The following is a 22,032-nucleotide window of genomic DNA, read 5'->3' on the forward strand; positions in this document are numbered from 1 at the left end:
GATGAGTTGCACTCATTACTGCAATCTAGCTCAGAATGATTGCAACATCTGTCTATGTTTAGAAATTAAACAGCAATTATTTGCAAACCTTCCAATCCATCTGCCAGCAATGTCAGTCAGTCCAAGTCAGACTGTGGTTGTTTGGAGACAGGTTTCCTCCCACCAGGCAACCTGTGCAACTGCCTTGCAATTGAAAGTAGATGCCTTTTTGACTCTTTGGTGGGTTTTTGGTCCAAGCCACAGTAGGTAAGTGTGGTCACTTGATGATGGCTGACGTAGTTTGGGGTGTGTTGGAGTTTAATACCTTTTGTGTTTGTGCTGCCTCAAGAAAATCTAACTGCGAAGCAGAGTAAACACTTTTTCTTGTTTGTGTTCTAAGCAATATACATTTTGCAGATATATGGGCTTGTCACAGAGTCGGTGATATTCGTGAAATGCAGTCTTAGGGTTTCGTCTGGCAGTTGTGGAAGAATGTTAATATATAGGTCAGATAAAAAATAAAACTGTGTGTTTCCGGCCACGACTGTAATTTTTAGACCACAAAGTAACACCGAAGATCCCAGCTGAGGCCGAGGTTGACTGACGTCACTTACATTTAAGATTACTGTCGATATTATGTCTTTAAAAGACTATTTGGAGTGAAATTATTTTATTTTTACATTCAATTTGAGCTTTTTGTCATGTTGAACTGCAGCTGGCTCCTTCATTTTCTCTTTTCCCATCCCAGACTTAAAGTTTCTGTTCTGGTTTCAATATAATAAGAATAGGCATCTGCCTCTAAGTCTGCTCAATTTAACATGTAGAGACAAATTGCATTACCTCAGTCTGGGAACCACATAAACAACCAACGGCCGCCATATCATTAGTAGGACTTTCCATTGTAAAGTTACCCAGCTTTTGTTAATCATCAAAAGTATAAAAGCCTCCAAAACACCTATGATCAGAAAAATAGGAATGCTTCTTTCACTCACACAGTAAAATGCATCTAGAGAAAAAAAACCCTCTACTGCGCAGGCTGGTCACTTTACTTATAGTCGATGTTAAAACACACACAAAGATGTGCACACACACTGTTTATACAAATGTGAACAACAGTAAACACTCTTGGACTGTTTCCTCAAAGCTTCATAGTGTTTTTGGAATTTGTACAAGCAAATTAAATAAAGTAATTGTGTTCAAATGACAGGAAGTTCAAAATCTCCACACATATGACCAGTGGCTACATGAAGTAAACATCCGTGGTAGACTGCAGTTCGTGGAGCATTTCATATTGAGACACAATACTGGAACGATGCCCTACATGGGATTTTTATTTGCTGCTTGATGACTCAGCAAGCACTTGGATCACATAAATTTCATCTTAATCCATCAGATTGCTGTTGTTATACAGTATTTTATTCAGGAACAAACTGATCAGCTAACTATTATGGCTAACAGGGAAGAGAGACGGCAAACTGACTTGAACCTACCAAATGTGGTATTCCATCAATAATTCTTCCAAGATTATGAAAATCTGCAAAAGCAAAATAATGATTATGTTGTATGTCTGTGGTGGTTGTAGAGTTGTAGAGGCCTCAGTTTCATTATATTTAAATATGTGCTATGCAGTTGTGACATAGTCTTGAAAGCTAAGGTATGTAATACCTATACGATGGCTTCAGAAAGTATTGTTTACATGTGTTTTTATCACATTAATCTACACCCATTACCCTATAATGACAAATGAGAGAATTTTAGAATTTTTTAGTGAAAAAACTGAAACATCACATTTATGAGAAGTCTCTATACCTTGATTGAAATCCAGTAGTGACAAAAGTAGTCATTTAATTGACTGGACATGACTTAGAAAGACAAAGACCTCTCGATAAAAGGCCTCACAGCAGGTAATGGACATCAGAGAAAAAAAAAACAAGCAATGAGGTCATGTAAACTGCTCCAGAGCTCAGTGACAGGATTGGGAAAAATCACTATAATGACCAGGAACCCAATTAACCAAAATGAGCTTGAGAAATCCTGTTTGAAAATGAGACTAAGTTCCAGAAAGTCAGTCACTGCAACCCTCAACCAATCTGGGCAGTTTTAAATGTTATGTCTGAAAGAACCCAGGGACCGCCTATTAACTGCCCATAGCATTATAACAGTGAAACATGGTGGTGGCAGCATCATGCTGTGAGGGGTTTTTTCAGCAGCAGGAACTGGGAAACTGGTGAGGGCTGAAGGGAAACTGAATAGAGCAAAGTAAAGAGATGTCTTCAATGAAAAACTGTTTCACAGTGCTCAGGACCTCAGACTGGGTCAGACTGAATGATGACCCTAAGCACACAGCGAAGCCAACACAGAAGTGGATTACGGACAACTCTGTGAGTGCCCTAGTATGGCCCAGCCAGAGCCCTGACTTCTAGAGAGATCTCTAGAAATGTCCATGATCTTCAGGCATTCAATAAAGAAAGAAACTCATATATTTCTGTCATGGAAATCACCCTTTACCCCCATTCAGAAACCACTTTCTGCAAAAACAGTTCCCAGTGCCATCCACAAATCCAGAGTAAAGCTCTACCTGCAAAAAAGAAGCTATATATGAACATGATCCAGAAATGCTGCCATCTTCTCTGGGTCTTCAAGTCTCATTTAAAACAGACTGAGGCAAAGTGGAAAACTGTTCTGTGGTCAGAAAAATCAATGTTTGAAATTCTTTATTGGAAAATACTGACACCATATTCTCTGGACTGAAGAAAATAGGGCCCATCCAGCTTATCAGTCCTCAATTAAATGCTTGCATCTCCGATGATACAGGGGCTCATTAGTATCTTTGAGTAGAATAGAATAGAATGGAATAGAATAGAATAGCCCTTTATTGTCACTGTACGTGTACATTGTACAGTTTGCATCTCTGCCAAGGCACCATCAGTGCTGAAAAGTATAGACAGGTTTAGGTCTTGGGTGTTTAAGTTTTAGATAACATATGCTCCCATCCACACGATGTGTTTTCTCAGGAAAGGGCATGCATATTTTAGACACATGCTGAAACTATTCCCACAGTATGGCTTCAAAGTAGAAGAGGAAACATGCAGCAATTGAAAACATTTGGAGCATCATGAAACAGAAAATACAACAAAGAAGACCCAAGACTGTTGAGACGCTAGGATCTTATAGCAGATTAAAAAGATGTGACTATATCCTGCTCCCAAAAGGTGTTCTCCTCAATTCCCAGGCCTTTAGTGGCTGTTGTTAAAAGAAGAAAAAAAATTTAAGATGTTTTCTATTTTCTGTTGTGAATAAAATATGGGTTTATGAGATCTGTAAGTCATTGCATTTTGCTTTTATTTACATTTGACACAGTCACCTTATTTTTAATTGCAATTATTTGGGAATTTGGTTTATAGAAAAATTTAGTCTTGACCATAAATTATTTTGTTAATAACAACTTTAACTCATCCAAAGTAAATTCTAAATTCTAGTTGTAAACTAGCCAACAGTATAATAAATTATCTAAACCACCTTTATAAATGTTAAGCCAAATGTGGCCACACCTGAGAGATTAAATGTGAAAATCTTAATCGGTGGTACAATTTCATCCAAAAGGAATCACAGCCAAAACTACAAATGTACAATAATAAACTAGAAGAATTAATTCAAAGCAGCAAAAGACATAATACAACGAGAAGGTCAAATATGAGGCAATAAGGCAGAACAGGTGAGGATAACAATAAAATACAACAACCACATGGCTTCTGATGCCAAAGTCAAATACAGAGAAGGGAGGTGGGGTCTGTGAGGAGCAGTGTTTTTCCTCCTCTCTCCCTGTGGGAAAAACGGGGCTCGGGACATGCTGGCATCCCACTAAACACTGAAAAGGGGCGGGTGGTAGTGGAGTTGGTAGTGGGGTGCATTTTCTTTCTTTCCCCCGCCTTTCCTTTAACTCCACACTGCCTCACTGCCCTCAAGTCCACCCCTTCCTTGAGCCCGGAGGTGCTTGTGAAGTGTGTGTGTGTGAAAAGTGTTGGGAGGGGGCTTTTATTGAAACCGAACAGAGTGGAACCTCTCGCATTGTCTTTCCTCCTGCACCCCACCCCCTCGCTGCCTCACTCGCTGTCTCCCTCCTTCTTTCTCCACGGACAAAGAATGCCCTGAATGCCTGGCGTCTCCTGCAGTGTCAGATAACTAAAGGATAGGTGGAGTGGTGCAAGGGCCATGGAATGAAGAAGGAGAGGAAGAAGAACAAGTTGGATCAGAAGAATAGTTCACTCGATTATTTGTTAATCTTATATTTCTAAATAATCTTTCTATTCTTCGTGTTACCAAGTCCTCATAGCTAAATGATGAAATTCATCACTGTACAGTAAACAAAACAAGGTAGCTATACCACCTGCTCAGACAACCAAACTAGTTTACCTTAGTTTGGACAAACATGGCTAGAGACGGGTTAGCGACCCCTGAAAATGAGTTTTTCCTCAGTGGCAAGTGATTACTTGGAATGGCTGACTGTCACTCTGTGAAACTGTTTGCAAAGAGGATACTTCATCAAAAAGTTCCTTGTGATTGCTTTGGTCACAAGAAAATGGGTGTGGTCATCTTTGGTTTGCATGGAAGACACAGACTTGTCTACAAACACTTACTAACTGACCATCAAGCGAAAGTGAAATTTAAAAAGTGCAACACAAACCATAAATTTATGCACCCTATACCGCTTAGCAACCAATTTCCCCAACCTCAAGCAACCACTCAAATCTGGCTGGAGAATACAAGTTTATTCCTAACAACCAGTGGTTATCAAGGCATCACTGAATGGTTTCTAGGCCCGCATGACTGGAGCTTTAACAGTGTCCTGGAATCACTCGCAACTATTCAGGGAATATTCATTTTTCCATAATGACGGATGATTGCCAGGCAGTTGCTAACCAGTCTCTAGGCTTGTGTGACTAGTGCCTTAATTATAGTTGGGGGAAAGATGAGCATCCTGGTGGAAAAATATCACAAGCTTGACTGACATGACACATGAAAAGAGTAGGTAAGACTGTCAGACACATCTTATTCAACAGAATGCCTCAAATAGTAAGGCGTGAATAAATGATCAAAGAAGCATTCAGCAGAAATTGAAATCTGACCAACATGTCAAATTGCCTTGCAGTTTTATGTGTGTTTTGCCACATCGTGAAATGGTTTAATGCATACTTCTCTTAAAAATCCCTCCATTTTTTAATTAACCAGTCTGGGCTTTTGAGAATACCAACAGCAGTATATTATATTGGTGCTTCAGTGTAAATAACAACACCTGACAGGAATCTTTCATATAGTGTTGATGTTGTCAAAGCTGCAGCTGATATTTCAGGGATACACACAAGGTATTTCTTTGGCATTGGTGCCGTGACACAAAACTATCAAGAAATGTCACTTGTGCACATGCAGGGTTAATGTATGGGGTCAAAAAACACATATTAGGCTTTTCCTAAACTTAAACCTGTGTGTTTTAGTTAGTAAAAATAACCAAACAGCAACAGAATGGAAAAGTAAAAGGAAAGAGAAAATAAAACTAATCAGCTAATGAAAGAAAAGTGAAACAAAAGCTTCCAAATATGATTCTAACTGCAGTTGTTTTAGTCAGCATGCTTACAGTAACTACACATTCCAATCCAACTAATTAGGCACAATGCTTTCCAGGCTTGCCATTTTAGCTTAGCTTATCAACATGGCAACGTGATAATCAACTCAAAGTTATGAGCTACTGTTTATATTCTAAAAACCGAAAGTCATTAGGAGTCACCATCTTAGCACCATTAATGCTGTACCAAGTTTTCTTTTTCAGTTTTTCCTTAAACCAAGCTACCCTTTATTTTGATATTTTTTAGAATAAGTGTCAGAATTGACTTGCTGATCTTGCAAGAAAAACTCAGGCAATTACCAAATCAAATTCTGGGGTCCTCATATTCTCATTGATGGACTTTGGAGACCATCTGTATATCATCCAGTATTTTTCCCATAGAGTGTTGGACCCACAAGATAGATCATCAGGGCCTGAAGTCATGAGGCTAGTATAGTCTAGACAAGTGGCAGAACCCCGACATACTGAAGGACAGAGTATTAGGCTTGGTATGGGTCACACATTTATGCACAGATGGTCCTTGCGATCCTCTCCCAACATGAAACAACATTTATGTCACATCATCATTCAGATCAGATGCTTTCTAAAAGCTTCCCTGTAAGTCTTTGCTTTCTTTCTGAATAAAATAATCCTTGCCGTTTCACTGGCAACAACAACTTTTTTTGTTTTTTGGCAATGTGTGTCCCTCATGGTGATGACATAATTTTTTTGAAAGAGCTGAACTGGATTAATCCTCTTTTGCTTTGATTGATTGGGGGAGTAGATACTTGCAATCCTTAATTTCATGCACCAAAATGAAATCCAATAACTCATTGGGTTCTCTGTCGTTTCCCCCACTGAACAGCTCCGAATTGTTTACTGGCAATGCTTAAGCGCATATTTCACTTGTCATTTATAACATTTGCCAAAGTACACTTGTGAAACTACAAGTGCGGTTTTAAAATTATGTCCTGTGAGGTTTGACATTCACGTCTAGAAACACTCACATACTCTTTTTCACATGCACACACCCACTTAGACACTCTGCAGCCCTATCATATAGTGAATGTAATGGGTGACTGTACTAATTGCTGCAGCACTCCAAAGCAACAATAACAACATGGCCTCACAACCACATGAAATCATCTTATTCCACAACCAGTGTGTACAGAAAATACCATCCATCAAGCTGTCAAACTAACCTCATGCACTTTTCTAAAGGTGGAAGGAGAAATTCTCCGTCGCACACTGAATTATGGCTTAACCTTCACAAGACACCATCCATTACAGGCTGCAGTTAGGAAGACACAAAGTCAAGCTTGACTTGAATAATTAATTTTGATTCAGTGTATTTGGAGCAGAGGATGGGAGGGTCTTATGATAACTAAAATTGGTCCAAATGTGCTTTTAGCACCAGAAGAGTCCAGTGATTTTATGTTCAGATTATTTTAGATTATTAGTAATGATTGTACATACCAGACCAGTAAGAAAAAAATAAGAAAAAATAGGATTTGGATTTGGATAATTGTAATAAGAACTACAGCACCAGTGCCCCATGGATAAGTGCTGCATTCATGCATATTAATGGGGTGGATTAAACATGGGAACACCTCAACTACACAATAGTAAACATAGATCAGCAAAAACTTAATTAAAAAAACTTTTCATTTATTGCAGAGCTATTGTATTACATTAGGAGCACATTTTACAGGTGTACCTAATAAATAGGCAGATAAGTGTATGATTAAAAAATATACTTATTTATAATAACTGTATTTTTATCATAATCAACAGAAAGAAAACTTTTTAAACATGTCAGAAAGTTCCCAGGATTTTTTTTTGTCTTCAGTAGAAACTGCTTTTGAAAACTATTCATTAAAGGTGAATGGGTGTTGATGATGACACAGTTCTGGCCAAATCCTAAAACCAGTCAAGGACCACCAGGTGGCGTTGTGCAGACTCCATTGCTTTGGTGCCATTTGGCAGGATACCACCAACAGTGGCTTACCAGCAGAGACAGGAAGAAAGTTTGGCTTAGTGTTGATCGCTTGCGAGATACATAGCTGCTTTGCAAATGGCCCGTTCCACAGAGGAAAACTACAGTAACTATGCTGGAGCATTAAGCTTTTTTTTATAAGTAAATCCGAATTTCTTTCATCTGTTGATCAAAACCATGGTGGGCTTGTGATACGAAGAGTCTGTGTAAAAAGAGTCGGATTGGATTCAAGGGGTTCTGTGGATAAGTTTGGACTTTTCTGCAAAGGCATTATCTATCTGTAGCTAAAAGTGGGAGTAGCATTTAAAGAAAAATTATAAATAAAACAAAGTGTCTTTTAAAAATTACCTTGTTGTTGTTGCAGTGCAAAAACAACAATGTTTGTGAAAAGCAAGATTTTTTTTTTATTTTCACGATTAGTAAAGGGAAACTTTGTGAGTTACACGACGACAGCCGTATGGATGCAGCAGACACACAGTGTTTGTATTGAGAAATAATCAGGCTGCACTTTTTCTGTTTTTGCTGACATGAGATATGATCTGCAGGATGGAGAGGGAAATCAGAGGGAATGGTTGAGAGCCAGAAATTAAATGTGCATGTGCATGTGCATGAGTGTGTGTGTGTGTGTGTGTGTGTGTGTGTGTGTGTGTGTGTGTGTGTGTGTACACACAAACACTATCACATTTTACAATGCTTTGTCCCATTCCCCCCTCCACCAGACTGGACTCTTAAAAAGGGACTGAAAATCAGAGAGTATAACCTCAGGTCATGTGCCTCACTGCCGGCCTATCAAATACACAGTAGTTAAATCAAATGACTAGAAAGTGCACTTTGAACTCAGCCCCTGGCTGAGGTCTCATTCAAGCAGAAATGTAAAAGTTCCTGTCCTTGGTGGGGCCCCCTGTTCAGAGGTGTCCCCATAAAAGACTTATAGCTGGTTACAGCGGCTTGGAAAGAAGCCCATAGATGGCCCAACAAGCCTCGACCAGCATTATTTCCTACCGGTCTCTTTGTCTGGTGAAGCCTTTTTTTGGCAGGGTTCCTATTGCAGCGCTCGACTTCCCATTGAGAAAACAAGGCCCCCCCGCCACACCCCACCCGCCCCCAAACCACCCCTCCACCCACCTCCCGTGCATGGCACTTGCTATTCCACTTTGAGCTGCAAAAATCTGCATTTCTATTTTTTTAAACAAATTTCTTAAAGCTTATTTTTCATGTGATATTTTTCTTTATTTTTAAGTATTACAAAAACCTTGGTGCATACAAAATGCATATTTAGCACTTATGCTTTCCTCCTCCCCTTCAGAATTGCCCGTGTAAAATGAAATAGCGCCTCCTGGTTATTGTTTTCACTGCTTTTTTATGAATGGCCCATGCAATCAAAGTTCACTATTGTTTTATTGTGGAGGTAATTTATCAGTGTTCCAAGAGTTAATGGTTTCCTTGTCTGTCTCAACAGCTTGTAAAGACCTGAAGCTCTTAATTAAGTTTGAGCACAATTTATACTCAACTGATAATATAGAGTTACCCTCTATTACCATACAAATTACCTTAAAAAAGTTCTGTAAACAATTACAGCCACTTAACTTTATTCATCCCTTATGAACATTTTTGAGCAGAAATGACTCTTGGATGGTGCACTGAGTCATTTAAAGTAAATGATCCGCGGGTTTAAAACAGGCTGGCATGGTTTGGCATGTCAGTCACAGTCCACAAGCAGAGCACAGTAGCACCTTTCCATGTTGCTCAGCTGCCTGTCAGCAGCTACATTAAGCCATTACACAAGTGTGGAAACCGCCCTCGTGGTTGGCCCACACCGGCACACATCCGCTCAGGGATACATGCCATAATTATCCCCCCACTTCATACTCATCTCCCCTGGCAACTGCAATCATACAGACCAAATAGCTTGGACTAATTCATTACTTTGGTGGAGGGAAGTTGGCTGCCTGTAATGACACCAATTGCCCTGACCTAAACGCTGTAATAGGACCTTTCGGTACACTGGCGAGGAAATGGCTGCAATTGAGGCTCTTCCACTTCCTAGCAACCAAAGCTTGGGCCTACAATTTGAAGGGGGAAATGCTTCGCATTACCTGTGCCCCGCAGCTTGAAATGCAACCTAATGAAGGCGAAATTGTACGAATTAAGCAGACTTCAGGGGGAGGCAACAAACGGAAAAGTGGAAGCATGTGTGTCAAATGGGTTTTGTAGTTAATGCAGTGGCTGTCTAACAGCGAGATTAGAGCCAACCGGAATTTGCCTGGTCGCGTAATCAGGAAAGACCAGAGTGGGAAACAAACACAAGCAGTCTGTTTGGTCCCCACTGAACACAGAGGTAGGAGGAGGAGGACAAGAAAGGTAATGGAGGTAGTACAGAGGAGGGAGGGAGGTTCTCACTGCAGTTCCAAAGAGTAGAGTCCAATACTTTACAGCAAACTGCAATGGTTAGTGTTTCGCAAGAGTGACCTGGGTGAAATATTATTAGCAAATACTTTTTATGATGTGTTATACTGCTTGGGTGCCAGATGGAGAGGCTGCACAATACTGGACAAAGCAAGGGGGGGAAGAACATTCAAACAAGCAAGACAAAGTGGATCTTTCTCAAACTCTCAAGATACAACACACTATCAAAAGCAAAGCTCAGAAGAAGAGACTGGAAAACCAGCTAAAATCACCAATGTTGCTAATACAAAATCAGACGTGCTTTTTAATAAGGATCTGCGTGTTTTGAGCGGTTGCTTACACGTAATTACAGGAAATTCTTTGGATTCAGCTGCTGATTTTGGGACCTAACCCAAAAAAAGCTAATGTAATAATGAAATTATAGTATCTTTTGAGCTGTAATTCAAACGCAGCTTAGATTAGGTAATAGAACCTACAAAAGCAGATATTTCAAAGTAGATACAGCTCTGTAAACAAATTCAGAACATCACTGGTATAATCAAAATGCACAGCCAGAGCACTGAAAAGAAAACTGAGCTGTATGCACACTGACATGCTATCCCCACACAGCATTACCTCAGCAAACACCACAAAACACAGGTTGGCCCGGTTTTAATGCTGGATCACATCTCGACTCTCCTATTGGTTGGCTCTTAATAAAAGCAGTGCTCTTTCTACAGGCTCATCTGTTGGAAAGCCTACCTGTGGGATGAGGTAGGGATCCAGGCATCTGATTGGTCAGGAGATAACATTATCTGGCTGATCTTCAGTCAGGCAGGATGAGGCCAAGCGCTGATGGAGCCAAAAGAACATTCCCAAGGTGGATTGGTGAGCAGATGGAAACCAGGAGAGTTCATCCTCTTGTCACAGTCCAGGTGAAGGCCTAGGTGAACTTCCTCACCCCTGTAAACATACAATATTTGCATGTCTTCTGTTAAACAGTAACAAAAGTTTGTATTGGTTTGTTTGTTGTTGTACACGACTGAGTGCAACTTTCTTAAACGTCTTGCAGTACCGCAGGTGCAGTCATTCTTCAAGCTGTCTCTGAGATCTTGAAAGCTGGAAATAACTGGAAGGATTAACTATCTGGAGTCAATTTCTTTTCCATTTTGAAATCATCAACAGGTGAAACTGTTACAGGCTTAAAGACATCACTGGGAAAACAAAGAATCCCAATGAGGTTGGCTGTTGATAGATAAAAACCACTACTCCCAGTGAAATAACCTTGTGAAGCAATTTCAGGTTAATCAGAATCAGAATCAGAATCAGAATACTTTATTAATCCCTGGGGGAAATTATTTTTTGTTACAGTGCTCCATTATAAACCAACATTAAGACAAGACAGACAATACGCTAACTAAGAATAGTATAATATATATATATATATATATATATACATACATAAGTCACTCATAAATAAATAAATAGCTGGAAAAGAAACGTGTATTTGTAGCAGTAACCAGTGTGTTAAGTGGATGCGTTGTACAGGGAGATGGCCACAGGCAGGAAAGATTTCCTGTGTCGTTCAGTGGTGCTTTTCGGTAATCTCAGTCTCTCACTGAACGTGCTCCTGTGACTGACCAGCATGTCATGGAGTGGGTGGGAGGTGTTATCCAACATTGTCTTTATCTTGGACAGCATCCGCCTCTCCGACACCACCTTGAGGGAGTCCAGCTCCATCCCCACAACATTACTGGCCTTACGGATTAGTTTATTAAGTCTGTTGGCATCTGCGACCCTCAGCCTGCTCCCCCAGCATGCAACAGCATAGAGGATCGCACTGGCCACAACAGACTCATAGAAAATCCTGAGCATTTTCTGGCAGATGTTGAAGGACCTCAGTCGCCTCAAAAAATAGAGACGACTCTGGCCCTTCCTGTAAAGTGCAGTGGTGTTTTTAGCCCAGTCCAGTTTATTGTCAATGTGTACTCCAAGGTATTTATAGTCCTCCACAATGTCAACACTGACCCCCTGGATTGAAACAGGGGTCAAGTGTTTCCTGGTCTTCCTGAAGTCCACGATCAGTTCCTTGGTCTTTGCCACGTTGAGCTGCTAATGTCCTTCATCACTAATCTCCACAGGAAACAAGTGGTCTTTCAGTCACTTTACAAACTGATTGTAGAATAAAATGTTTACATTTGTAGTTCTTCCTGTTTTCAAATACACATGATGCTGTTTTTGATCTATGTAAACCAATGGAGCGTCACTTTTTGAAGAAGAAGCTATTTGATTTGGTAAAAGGTGCAAAGGGCCTGACTGTGCTGTGTTTTGGACGAATTGATCAGGGAGTAGAGAAGTTCAAGTAATGAATATAAATACAAAATATTAACCAAAACAAGAAAAGTTTGAACCTTTTTAGATGATAGGTTTGACTTTTCATATTTCTCAAATGAAAGAAAACGATTTCATTCAAATCCTGGTTTAAAAAATTATAATAATAACTGGACTTGTAGTGGTGGTCTTCATGCTGCCAATGGCCTACTTAGTAAAACAGCTGGGGTCATTAGTGGGTCAAGCAATGCTGCAAAATTTAGTTCCAAAGTTTAAAACATTTCAGAAGGCATATGCTTTGAATTTGAGATTTCATATTTTAGTCTTATTGGCTTTTACAGGATTTTTTTTCTTCATTATTTCTTTATAGGACACACATAATTCTCATTATTCTCATGCAACGCACTGTGAAGCCAAACTGTACATACACATTCACCTGTGCAATCAGAAGTACTTCTACATTCTGTTGGGTCAACTCAATGTGGTAGGTTTACCAAGGGGAAAATAAAAGACTTTTTGCAGCATTTGAAAAAATAAAAACATGAAGCTCCTTTTTTGTATTTTCCATCCGCAGGCTGAGTGTTTAGAGCCACTACGAAGTGGGCCAGAGCAGCAGAGGAGCCCACCATCAGTCACTTTTGGCTGCTTCAAGTCGCATCACATAAACAATGGCATTTCATGGGTAGAGACTCGTCTTCCTTCCTGCCTGGCTTCCTGTCGATCGTTCTGCCTGACTGGGCAAACTCAATGTGTCTTGCCCCCCTTGTCTTCCTCCTCCTTTACGCCACCATCCCAGTCACCCAGTCCTATACCAGCAGACCTCCCTCCCTTCCTTTCTCCTGAATCAGACTGTAAAGTTGATCAAAACAGAGGAAGGGAAGTCAAAATGGGGGAAAAGAAGGAAAGATACATTACCAAAACACTACAAGAGGATTATGTGGAAGTGGAACATAACATGTCAACAAGCAGGCTCTATTGACATGCAGATAGTAGGCTGAATGCACTGTTTGACACCTACAGTGCAGTAAACTTTTAACCCCGCCCACGACCTCTAGCTCCTTTCTCATGCAAGCCCTTCAGACCAGATTGATGATAGCGGTGCACTTCCTCTGCAGGGAGCGTGACCTTTGCTTGAATAATAGCTGACCATTGATTAGCTGGTCTCATTAACATCCAAGTCCAGTTGTCAACTGTGCTTCCCGTCTGGAAAATAGTGAACTGCTAAATAAGTTAAACTAACATGAAATAAGTACTTATATATAAATCATGATCCTTGAGAAAAAACAAACAAATTCTGAATTTAGCATGTGATCATAGCTCCAAAAACAAGTTATGTTTTATTATATTCTTTACATTTTAATTTTACTCTGTATTCCTGTTGTTGATTAAGGATTACAAACCGCAAAAGTACCAAACCAGAAAAAATCGTGGGGGTCTTTTAAGATACATTCATCTGAACTTACTCCTAATATCTTCTGGAAAAACACTAACAGAAGCAAATCATTCTGTCAGCATAATATTGAAATTTATAATCACAGGTGTCAAGGCAAAATTGGCTTTCATTTCATGACTTCTGCAATGTTACTCACTTTTAGGACCTGTAAAGTCTTATAGCTTTGGTAAGGTGTACTTCCTGAGGATGCAAGATAACTTATCTAGTTTATAGACCTATTTGGGTCAATACCAGGTCGACATGTCTGGTACAGAGTCAGAGAAAAGCAGAAACCTTTAGCATTCAAGCTCAATTTCATCTAGTCAGGAAAATTTACTTGCCACTTTAATGGCAACATAACAACTTTGTTATCTGCAGCTTGGATCGTAGATAGCAGACGGAGTCATAAAGTCCAAAGAATAACTGAGAGCAGCATGACTGACATCATCAACCAGCACGTCCACAGATCTGAGGAAAGCGTGATGAAGAGCACTTGTAGAAGACCGTCTCTGTTTAGTGTTCAGCTCTTGAATGTCTACTTGTGGGTCAAGTTCAGTCCTGCACAATATTTTGGGGAAATAAAATGTTCTTTCTGCATCTTTTTTTCTGATTTTCATTTTTCCTACAGCAATACAGCTCAGTGTCCAAGAGTTATAGAAAATGACTAAAAATAACAAAATAACTTCAAACCAGTTATTTCTTTATATTCCTTTATAATATTTATCCTTTGTCTTAAGGTTATGGAAAGCATTTTATTGCATCTGATGCCAGGTTAATATGAATCTGACTTTTGCATTCCTTAATATCTGTTGCATGTCAACTCAAATTAACTACTGTCCGGGAATGCATATGTCAGACTCATATTAACCTGGCATCAGATGCAACAAAAATATTTCCTTGACATAAAAGTGATCCCATAAAGAGAAAAGTGAGGGGAAAAAACATTAAGAGGAGACATAGAAGCATTTCTTTTTTTTTAACTGCAGGCATCCAGCCTTCCTTTAGTGTGAGCTCGTTTAAAGTTGCACCTGTATAGCACGGTGGGGGTACGTCTGGAGGCTTGATGTGGGCGCAGTATTTTCTCGACCCCCTCGGGAAGGGAAAGAATTAGAGGGAGCCTTTGTTGTCTACACTAGCTACACCTCATATACCTATATATATTTTTTAAAGACACAAATACAAGCGAGCTGTCTGACTCGGGCCCCTGACTCCCCTCAAAAATCAACCTTGGCTGAACATCTCTGATATTCCTGTAAAAGCTAATTGAGCGTTTGATTGTGCCTAAACTTGAACGTGGTTGCTGTCGTAATGATGAGGCACTTCCAGACAGCTGTTTTCACTTTTTCGTTCACTCTCTTCCTCTCTCGCTTTCCCTTTATTTGACCAAAGTGTTCTTCTTTTGATTTATCCTGAGTGATGGTGCGAGATTCGCAGGGCAACTGAAGTTTCCTTTCAACTTCTCACACAGCCTCCACAGCTGGCCATCTCCTGAGCAGGACCCTGGAAAAGATGCAGATGAAGAAGAAAGAGCACTATAGGCCCCTGCGGAACAAGCTTTCCATCTGCTTTTCACTGATTCCCAAGGGAACAAAAAGTATAAGTAGGGTTTAGGATTATTATAAATCCAAGATTTTAAAGACATTTGTGGAACTCAATCCTTGTGACATCAATCACTGGTTTGTTGAGTACAATTTTCAAGTTTTTTGGAGTCAGCAGTGCCAATATTTCAAGGTCGTCTTTAGAATGTATGAGTGCATCACACAGAAGCGGCTACCTGTGTAATTAGCTGCTGATGCACAGTCTTCTTGGACAGTCGATCATACAACAATCCATAAAATTTGTCAGACTTGTGTATTAAAACTGCTACGCCAAAAATATTGTTAATAAGTCCAGTTCAGTGGCATTAATTAGCCTCAGAGGTGATGCCCAGAAGGTAGCTAGCAACTTTTGCAGCACACAACGTGACCTGGTCCCTAATAATGATAGCTTAAAGCCTCAGTACAACGGAAGATATCTATAGAAACCAAAATAATTTCTGGTAACAGGATGTAAACATGTTATTTTCACTGCTACACTGAGCATTTTAACATGGATGCAACTTCCATTGGTGAATGAAATTCTAGTACTTTAGTAGTCTTACACTTAGCACTAACAGGCTGATGCCTTGGTCTGTGCATTACACATGCACACTTGCAGCTTACCATCCAACTTTGCTAATGTTAGCTAATAACTTGTTTCTTCACTTATGGCCCCAGAAAATAAATATGATGCTTGATGTTGAGGCTTCATAATGAGGAGTCCAAAACTCACGGTTAGCATCACAGTAGCTAGGTCCATTCAAGGAAATTTAATTTCTGGCACTTGGCTTTGGTTACATTTTCAGCCATCTGCTTCCATATCATTACAGTTTGTACGTGAATCCTGCGATCTGATAGCTTATCAAGTAGTGCTAAATTTGGCTAAAGTCTGTCTTGGTTAGAAAAAAGCAATGTTATTACCTGTGAGAATGGTTTTGCTAGGTGTCTTTGTCTGTTTTGTTTTTGATCCATGAACTGTAAATGTTAGAAACCAGAAATCAGTTTTCATACATCTATGATAAAAGAAAGATACCACAACACATCTGCATAACACAGTCTTCCAAAAATATGCTTTGCTTTTCTAGCTGATAGTGCAGGCCACAACATGACATATGGCAAATAGGGAAATTAGCATGAGTCCTAAAATACTCTGGAAAGAAAAGTTTAGTATGAAATGTTAAAACTGCCTTTTTTTTATCGGGCCAAACTTTCGCGAGGCCCTGTGCTGCCAGGACAGCCAACTGAAACATATTATCTGCTGCTGATTTACTCCCCTAAAACCTGGAAAGACCAGACCGGCCTGCACAGTAGTCTACAACAACAATTTTGAGTTGCAAGGAAAATTACTTTGGAAATTTGGGTCCAATAAGAGAGTTTGGAATCCACCGAGGCGTTTTATCTGTTCCACAGGATGGTGTGCAGTACTGCATATCTGCATACTGTGGTTCTGAATATATAATGGTCAACATCCCGTCTTGCTTTGCTACACTGAAACTGCTTTGTGTAGAAAATAGCCAACTTCGCCCCTCCGCAACTTAACACTTGCACATACAACAATCTGGCTAGGCAGTGAGGTGGAAAAGAATTTCTCCTGGTGGTACAACAGCATTTCTGTATATTCCCACAGAGCCTGTATATGTTCTGCTAGGTGCCAATCATGCAATAGTTAACCATTTCAGAGCCTTGCAAGGATTGTGACTGACAGGTCTGCTTCTCTGAAGGGGTGTGGTCTCGGAGAGTCAAGCTGGGTTGTATTATGGAGAGACATACTTAATAAGATCTACAGCAGAGAAAGTGGTTGGCCTGCAGGTCCAATTTCCCCTTTGGCATAATAGTGCCATTGAAACACATGGAGATAGAATCACGCCTCTTGCTGGGTTTGAAATTGAAATGTTAAAGACTGGACAGAATGGGAGTTGAAATTATTGATGTCTACTGGTTTTTTAATACATACAAGGATGCAAACCTGTAAGATAGAATCAGATAAATCAAAATTTTGGTTATCAGTGTGGAAACTTTGTGCTTTTGCCATGTTTGTTGACCCTTTTTTTTCCTCACCTGCACTTATTTGTTGCTTGAAAGCAACCCTCACCACTCTGCATGAACACCCCCCACATTCACAGAGATCTGGAAAAAGAAATTGCCTTGATGAAAGTGGAAGCTTCAGTGGTCCAGCTCTGTAAATCCTTGACACATTTCTAGAACCCAGTGCTTTATCCTAAGCTTAAAATCAACAACAGATAAGCCATTTCTGTGTGATTCCTCTTTGATCTAGAGGCCCTTTTCCCCCAGCCCTTCAAGGAGGGGAGGGTTCGTCAGCTTCCTGTTAAGACCCCCAACCCCCACTCTGGATTTGGGGTTTGGAGACCCTGGAGGCAGATGAGGGAGGAGTGCAGACCCCTGCCAAACAGATGCCCTCAATCTTTCCATTGGGCTTGATTCGATCACTGTAATAGGCTGACTGTAAACAGTCAGTAATGCAATTATTTGAAGTATTTCAAAGGAACTTAATGCAAATCTTCTATCATCTATTTTGACGAGCAACTATTGATTTAAACAGTGGTGTGGGAATCTGTTCTGCTGTGATTGTACCTCTAGAAAGGTTAGATGCAGCACTACTGTCTGTCACATATCACTTTTTAAGGGTTTAAATATGCTGTTCATAAAAACAAGGGGAGGGATTTGAGTCATTTTAGTTCAATATCAAGTTTTCTGCACATATTGCACACCTTAGAATTTCAGCTTTGAGATAAATGGTTCAGTTGTAAAGTTTTTTTTTTTGCAAGAGACAGGGAGGACAGGGTAGAAGAGAGAGGAACGTGAGGTCAGCTCCTTTATAGAGGTAATCAGAGTTGTCTTCCTGTCTATTCTTCTTCTATTCACAGCCTGGCTTTGGTTCACAAAATGAAACTGGACACCGAGGTTTTTGTTATGGGTTTACAGCTCAAGAGCACAAGAAACAAACAAGCCAGCAGAGAGAGAGAGAGAAAAGGGCTGCTTTTTACCTGAAGTTGTGGCATGACTATAAAACTGCCACTAAAATTAGAAAAGGAGTTTACAAAAAAAAAACACAAGTTGATTTTTTTCTCAGATTTGTTCCTTTAAAAAATATAATAACCAAGTGGTTTAGGCTTGTGTTGAAACTAATTAAACTAGTTTGTGAGGTTAAACAATTGAAGAGCACAACCACAGTGGAAAAAGAGCCGGCGTTGTGGGTACATGTTGTGTCTCATATTGGGAAACTACCTAAATTGTACTCAGGGGGTTGAGGTGTGGGAGGGATTTGTAGTGTTTGATAAGGTTTCCACACTTTTAAATAATGTCACTGAAATATCAAAAAAAAAAAAAAATTAAAGCAAAGGAAACAGCCTGACAAAATATAACTTACTGTAAACCACTCCGGGCTCTATGAGTGTAAACCCATCAGCACCTGTTTATTTCCTAAATTTCCCTAAGACCTGCTCAAACAATCGTTTCAAACATCAAAATGATGTGTCTGCATCAAATATTTATAATATACTATTAGTGGATGTTGTTGCAGATGTAAAGCAAATATGAGAGAACAGTCTTTCTTGAACTTGAGCGCAGGGGGAGCTGGACAGTCCCAGGAGGAAGAGGCTGTCTGTTAATCCCTGTGTTTTAACATTCACTTTTATTTGCTGTGTCAGAGTGTAAACCACTGATTACTGCTTGCTTTAGTAGATTTTCATCTTCTTCAGACTAGAACTGGATATTTCTAAGAAACGGGATCAAAACCTGCCTGATCCCAAGTTCCACAAAGATCAAAACATCTCAGCAAGCCCACCTGTTGGTCGACCACACAGCAGCCTCAAAGGTCCACTGATAGTGTAGGAGATTAAAGCCTATCTCTGGAGTGGTTCATAAGGGTGGGAGGGGGGGTCATTGGGAAAGGAAGGAGGAAGAGGCTTTTTAAGGGTCAAAGGGTGAACATCCGGCAACTGGGAGGTTAACCATCGTATTGCTGATGGAATGGATGCTTTAGGGGGGAGGGGGGAGGGACGAGGGGGCTGCAACTTCCACTCAGTGACTGGTTGACTGATGAAAAAAAAAATGAAAGTCCCTCATGACCCCCACCCTATTGCCCCCCAGCCGAGTAGAGCCGGACGGGACTAAAGCCCCCCATTGTTGTGCCCTCATACAGGATCACCAAGGTCCTGGCAGTATGAGAGGCATGGGGGGGTTGGGTAAAGGATGGGGCTGTGGGAGGGGATGAATGGTGTGTGTGTGGGGTGTGGGGGTTGTCCCGCCAGCTCAAATACAATCGTGTGATAGGACTTGGCCCTATCTAATCAAGGGCAGAAGGTCACTTCCGAACAACTGGGCAATAAAAGATTATTTCCAGCCACATAACAGAGGAGCCGTTGAGGGGGGGGGGCAGAGGGGGGAAGAGAGGCTGTCTGTGACGAGAGGAAGTGAATTGAAAAAAGCCAGCAGACGGGAACCATCTGTCTGGATGCAGTCTAATCTTGAAAAAAAGGGAGAGAAAGAAGGGGGGAGGGAAGGGGGATAAAGAAAGAGCAAGCTTCCTCTTCTTCCTTGCAGAAAAATACACACAAATCTATTTATCTTTCAAACTATGTACTTGATGTTCATGTGTGATGCTTTTTGTTGGCCTTCTTTTGAGCTATCAAAGGGGAAAAACAGAACAAACGTGCTTGTAGGGGGCCTGGAATGCAACACACAAGATTGTCCCCTGGGGCTGTAAAAAGAGAAACAAGGGTGTGATCTTTTATTTGTGGAGGTGATTTTTATGTAAGGCAGGTTCTGATCTTCATCATTCTTGTCTGTTGCTGTCATTTTCACATATCCCTGGCTATAAACTACAGTCTTTTGATTATCTCTTGAATCGCTGTGAGCACATTTGGGGATCAGATCTAATGACTGTTGACAACTGCTGTTTCTAACAACAGTCTCCAATAAGAGCAACAGCGAGACAAACACCCTGCTGATTTAATTAGTGAGCGGAATACAAAATCACAAGTGAGTCTATTGGGGCTTGTGAGAACTGGCAAAGGCTTTTGCGCTAGCTTTGCAAACACTTGGAATACTGATGAGTCAATAGGAACCATTGATCAAGAGCAAGTCTGTAGCAAAAATTATGCCAACCATTAATTTCAAAAGGAGCTCACCGAAAGATTGCCAAGCGCATTACACTGTATTGATCCATCAGCCTCCTCCTTCATGATAGACATCACTGTCTCCAGCTGGTCTTTGTCCATAAAATAGTAGACAAAGACAAGAGACAGGAAGGAGGCTCGGTTAAGAATGAGGCATCAGATGGCTTGTGATGCTGCACGGACACGTACTAAGTTAAAGGGGTGGGGGTTACATTAAGTTCCTGTGGGTGTGTGTATACCCAGAAGCAAGTGCTTAAAAGGGCTCAAACCCCAATGAAACACATCCGTCTTCAATAGTCCAACACCTGATAAAACACTGGGTTGTACCTACAGGCCCTTTATAGCTCCCAATGAGGGAAGAGCCCGCTAAATAGGTGCTGCACTGGTCATCTGACCAACAGGAAACAGCATCTAAATGTAGTTTTACTTAGTGCCACACAATACAAAAGAGTCTTTCTTGCTAATTGGATTATTTTGGTTTAACTTTCCCAGAATTTAATACAGTTGTCACTGTGACTTATGATTTAATTTGAAACAGGGAATTAACATTTAAGTGTGCTGCTCAAAACAGGAAACTGTTTAGGGGACTATTTGTTTGGACAAAGTGGTCCCATTTTAAAATGTTAACGTGTATTTTTAAAGTAATAGCCACAATCAAACAAAAGCCTATTTACTCTCATTACTTTGTGAATTTCAGATCTCCCAGGTGGATGTGTCATTTGGAAAATAAATGACAAAGCGCAACAAAGGGGTAAATGAGAAAATGTCGTATTGTCTAATCTTTCTGGACATATCCTAGATTTGCTTGGCACCATCATAGAGGTCAAGCAGGGTAACTGCAGTTATTTTCTTTTAAGTAGAAGTCTCTTTTTCTGGCTTTTTAATATCTATCTGTTGGCTGAAAGGTTCACATCTTCAGCTTGGGGAATTTTAGGTTAAATTAAAGAACCACAAGTTTTTGTGTAAGAAATTACTTCTTCCAAATCTTTTTTTTTTTTTATCACGTCAGCACTACATGGCAGTCAAAGCAAAAACATTGCTGCTTACTAAAATGTTTATATTTTGGAAAGGTTTTCATCTGACTGCAACAATATACTGTATTTTCCCCGTGTTTGGATACAGTAAACTCTAGTAATTCTGACTTTATCGGGACCTGCACTGAAATCTTTTATGGATACCTAATATCGTTCTTTTGTCATTTTAATCCTGCGGCGGCTGAGTGTGGATGTTGGAGCAGTTTCTAAACACTTCAACCCTCTCACATGTCGATCCAGGACTCTGAGATCAACAAAAACCAAATATCTGAGGAGATAACTTCCATAAACTTTGGTCGTCATGCTGAAGTCCAAAAAACCTGCCTTCCCCTCCAACATCCACCACCCCCATATTTCCCTTGATTGCTAATTTCTATTTATATGCCATGAGGGGAAATAATGAAAACCAGATGAGCAGGCAGAGGAAAGCTGAAGCAAGCCTTTTGGTGATGAATGCTGTGGAGGAGGATGACTGTTTATAGAGTATATCCTGCTCCACTGTGACCATGCCGGCAGCAGTGCCCCGGCTAAGAAAAGGACCGTCCCAGTAGGATGTGTGGG

Source organism: Perissodus microlepis, chromosome 2 (genome assembly GCF_051167445.1).
Source record: "Perissodus microlepis isolate ML-2025 ecotype Zambia chromosome 2, ASM5116744v1, whole genome shotgun sequence".
NCBI classification, from domain to species: domain Eukaryota; kingdom Metazoa; phylum Chordata; class Actinopteri; order Cichliformes; family Cichlidae; genus Perissodus; species Perissodus microlepis.